At 55.8% G+C, this 4764-nt stretch overlaps 1 protein-coding gene across 6 annotated transcripts in view; it reads left to right on the top strand.

Annotated features, from left to right (window-relative positions):
* Nucleotides 1-4764, top strand: part of LOC123612202 (zinc finger protein 469) — a 240556-nt gene that overhangs the window by 67473 nt on the left and 168319 nt on the right. The window lies entirely within an intron of this gene.

The following is a 4764-nucleotide window of genomic DNA, read 5'->3' as shown; positions in this document are numbered from 1 at the left end:
GTGAGTTGGGGCTGAGCCATCTCCCAGAGTCTGTGGGGAAGGTCACCTCGCCCCCGCCTTGAAGCCGCGCCCCGGTCACAGCCGCGGGGAAGGCGGGAGGGTCTGCATCCTCCCCCGCACCCACTCCGTTCCTGCGCGCTCTGTCCCCATTTCCTGGGCAGGGGAATGGGGAAGGGGGTGGGGGGAGCCGGGTCCTGCATGGTGGGGCCCGGGGCTCCATTTTCCAGATGATGACCCCAAACTCAGGTCTCACAGCTGGAAAGCCCGGGCTCTTGGAGTGTCCTGGGGTCGTTCCCTGCTGCTTCCCCGCAGGGTAAGCCTGTTGGTTTAAGGTCTGAGTTTCTCTTTCCTGTGTTGCCTTATCTGGAGACTCCGTCTTCTTCTGTGTAAGGAGCTCCCAGGACACCAGGGCTGGGCCTCCCGGCAGCTCTGCGGCTCCAGAGGGCAGTGGAAACAAGGCTTGAGGCTGGCTTTCCACTCACACGGCCCCCCAGCCACCCCCGCACACCCCACAACCCTATGGGGCTATCGCCGTCCCCACTGTACAGGGCAGACCCCGAGACCCTGGAAACTCAGCCCGGTGGGCCAGCTCTCACCCAGGGCCACGGCTGCTCTGCCCCTTGTCAGGCCGCTGCAGGTCCCGGGAGGCCCTGGACGATGCATGTTCTAAGCCGGGGTGCTGCTTGGACCCCCGGCCTCCTGGAAGGGTCCCCGTGCCCTCCCAGGTGTTGTGGCAGACCTGCCAGGTGGGCAGCTCACCAGTGGGCAGGTCATTGTCAGGAACGGTGTGTTATCTGAGGTCATCTGCTCTTGGGCTCCGGCTGGGCTGGGGGCTCCCAGGCTGGGGACAGACCAGACTGCACCCTGCAGCTGGGCGGGCACTGGGTTTGGGGTCTGAAATCTGGCTGTGAGACCACAAGTTGCCTCGACAGTGTGACCTTATCTGCTCCTGGCAAACAGGGAGACGGCATCGCCACCCGAGGGCTTCAGGGATATTGACTGACAAGATGCATCTGAAGGTGCCCTGAACGCTTTTTTAATATATTTATTTTTCTTCATTTGGTCACAGGAGAGAGAAAGAAAGGGCAGAGGGAGATGACTAAACAGGAGTAGGGAAGGCAGCACTAAAGGAGGGAAAAGAAGAGGTGCGATCGGGGCAGAAGTCAGAATGCTGCCAGCATCTCTCCTGGGGGCCGAGTGGTCGACTTCATTCATTGACTCATTTGTTTATGAATGTTTGCAGACCCCCAAAATTCACCTGTGGAAGCCCTAACCCCCAGTGGGATGGCATTTGGAGGTGGGGCCTTGGAAGGTAGTTAGATGTGGTTGTGGGGATGAGGCCCTCAGCGTGGGATTAGTGCCCTTCTGAGAAGATGAAGCAGTCTCTCTCTCTCTCTCTCTCTCTGCCACAGACGACAGAGAGAAGGCGGCCACCAACGAACCAGGAAAAGAGCCCACACCCAAACTCTGGCTCCTTCCAGCCGACCCACACTCCTAGGCTTCTGGGTCCTGAGGGGCAGGAGGTTGAGGTCCAGTAAAGTGGCCTGGAGACACTTGTGACCCCAAATCCCATGGGAAGGAACCCAGAGCTTGGGTCTCCCCATTGTCTTTTTCTTCGTACACTTATGTTTCTCCACTAGGTGGGCCAGGCCCTGAAATCTGTCTCCCTTTGCTAAAAGACTTGGCAAGGAGGCATGTTCAGAACTCCCTGGTCCAGACTTCTCACCCTCTCCAGCTTGAGCCAAGGAAAGGAAACAGGAGCTCTCCAGAGCTCTGGCCTTGACATCGCTCCCCTGACCCCAGATCCCTGCAGGTGCTCGCTCAGCAAAAGCCTTCACCAGGCACTGCAGAGTATTAGCCAGTTGGGGTGGTGGCTTGAACAACAGATATTTATTCCTCCCAGTTCAGGGGACTGGGAGTTCTGAGACCAGGGTACCAGTGGATTCAATGTCTGGAGAGGGCCTGCTTCCTAGTTTGCAGACATCCACCTTCTTGCTGGGTTCTTGCAGTGGTGGAGAGAGAGAGACAATATTTTTCATGTCTCTTCTTATAAAGACACTGATCCCATCTTGAGGGCTCCACTCTCACAAGTCCCCAGATCACCGACCCCAGGCCCAACATACAAATACCATCACACTGGAGATTAGGGCTTCAAAAAATGAATTTGGGGGGAACAGAGACATTTAGTCCATGGCAGATGGTGATGATGATGGTGGTGAGGTGATGGTGGTGATGACGGTAGTAATTGTGATGATGGTGGTGGTGGTGATGATGGTGATGGTGATGGTGATGGGGTGGTGATGATGATGAGGGTATTGATTATGGTGATGATGATAATGATGGTGATGGTGGCGGTGGTGGTGATATTGATGATGGTGGTGGTGGTGACAGTAGTAATAGTGATGATGGTGGTGGTGGTGGTGACAGTAGTAATAGTGATGATGGTGGTGGTGATGACAGTAGTAATAGTGATGATGGTGGTGGTGGTGGTGACAGTAGTAATAGTGATGATGGTGGTGGTGATGGTGATATTGATGATGGTGGTGACAGTAGTAACAGTGATGATGGTGGTGGTGACAGTAGTAATAGTGATGATGGTGGTGGTGGTGGTGACAGTAGTAATAGTGATGATGGTGGTGGTGATGGTGATATTGATGATGGTGGTGACAGTAGTAACAGTGATGATGGTGGTGGTGACAGTAGTAATAGTGATGATGGTGGTGGTGGTGACAGTAGTAATAGTGATGATGGTGGTGGTGGTGGTGAGGATAAGGATATTGATGGTGGTGGTGGTGGTGATATTGACTATGAGAGTCAATACCTGTTGAGCATGGGCTTTGGCCCAGACACTCTTTTAAGCTCTTGACCTAGATTACCTGGTCATTCACCCTCACAAATCAGCAAGTTTGGGGTTATTGATTATCCTCTTTGGGATGAGCAGTTAGGGACCTGGAGATGAAGAAACTTGCCCTGGTCATGTGGCCAGCTGATGGCACTCTGGTGGCCAGTGCCAGAGCTCACCCTGACCCATCTCTGCTTCCTGTAAGGTCTTTCCAGCACTGAGGAGGCGGGGAATAGGGGAGGGGAGCCGACCTGGAACACAATCAGGTTTGTCCCAAGACTCGGCAGAGGTCAGTTTCTGCACATACTGGACAGTGGGACAAGGGGAGAAGCCCGGCAGGACCTTGGGCACCGGGTGCTCAGCTGGCATCTGGAAGCGATTAGCTCTAGCTGGAGACAGCGACCTCACCACGTGGTCTCCTCCTACCTGGGCGCAGGGCAGAGGCGGCCCGAGATTCCATGCTGTCTCCTCTCCTCTCTCCCGTGCTGCTGTGACTCGCTCTGGGGCAGGTTTAAGCCAGTCTTTATTTTCCAATCCAGTGGTTTGTCAACATGTCAGTAGACGCATAAATCCACCTTTCCCAGGCCAGGACAGCGCAGCCGAAGGGCAGACGCCGCTGGCTGCTCCGTCGTTTAACAGCAGTAAAGGGAAAGGAGCAGGTCGGCCTTCACAAGTTAGCGGGAGCCAGGCTATCGGGGACACTCACAGGAGATTCGACGGGAGGACCCCCTGCTCTTCCAGGAAGTGCTTCTCTCTAACCTGAGCCCCGATGGGGGGCCAGTTCGCCCGAGGGCACCCTGGGCTTCAAGGCGTGATCTCATTGCAAATGACCGCTGTCAGAACATAGCTGGGCGCGCTGTAATCACACACAGATATCGGCAGTAAATCACTTGCGTGCAGACATGCTTTCAGAGGAGTGTGAACTTCTGCAGTGTGTACAAACAAACCCTCTCAGCGCTAACCGAGCTGGGGGAAGCCAAGAGAGAGTGGGGGCTGCCCTCCTGGTCGTTCAGCATGTGGACCTGGGGGTGCTCTTCCTGCGCTGGTTTAGGGCCATGGTAAGTGGGTCTTTGAAAATCCATGATTTGTTTCACACTGATGGCTTGATATCGGGCTGTCAATGTGAGGATTTTCTGGAGCAGTGAGTGGATTTGGGGGCTGTGGCTGCTCCTCGCCCTGGTCCAGGAGTGGAGGTTGATTCAACCTGGCTGGGGGTTGATTCTGAAAGTCAGGCCTGGTTTGAGGGGGGAGCGTATGTCCGCACAATGTCAGGGCCTGGCATGCAGGTGGTGACAGTCCTTGCCGAACGGGTGAGTCCAACAAAGGATCGCCATGGAATTCCATTTAGAGAAAGGGTAGGAGGGACAGTTGCTCCGAGACCTCGGGGGTCACAGAGGCGCAAACCAGACCAGAGCCAGGAGCGTCAGGAAAGGGCCCGCGACTCTCACTGGTTTTCATGCCCTGAGCATTCTGAACAGAAATCGCCTCCCACGGGTTTACATTCTGAGTGAACGGGTCGAGGGCATCCCTATGGGTTTGGGCAGATGGGGTGGAGGGCCCAGGACAGTGATTTGACGGCCGGATAGCGGTCCCACGACGACTGACTTGGGAGACAGAGGTCCTTCCACCCAGAGGCGCCATCCACAGACATCTCCCGACACCTCCGGCCAAATCAGAAATGTTCTGTTTTCACTTGAGATTTGTGTTCTGACTCACCCCAGCTGCCCCACTGCATCTCTGAGGGCAGTCCTGACTGCTCAGTCTGTGGGGAAACTGAGCCCCAGAGAGGGCAGTGGCTCACCCCGAGGCACTGACACCGTGAAGTCATGCTCAGAAGCCAGGCACCCCGAATCCCAGCCTTGGTTTGTCTGGACCGTGCCCTTGCGGAGGGGTGGCCCAGGGCTGGATCTGCTGTCTGTGGT

Source organism: Camelus bactrianus, chromosome 21 (genome assembly GCF_048773025.1).
Source record: "Camelus bactrianus isolate YW-2024 breed Bactrian camel chromosome 21, ASM4877302v1, whole genome shotgun sequence".
Lineage (NCBI taxonomy): Eukaryota > Metazoa > Chordata > Mammalia > Artiodactyla > Camelidae > Camelus > Camelus bactrianus.
Note: the sequence above shows the minus strand (reverse complement) of the source record. Positions and strands in the feature narration are given on the sequence as shown.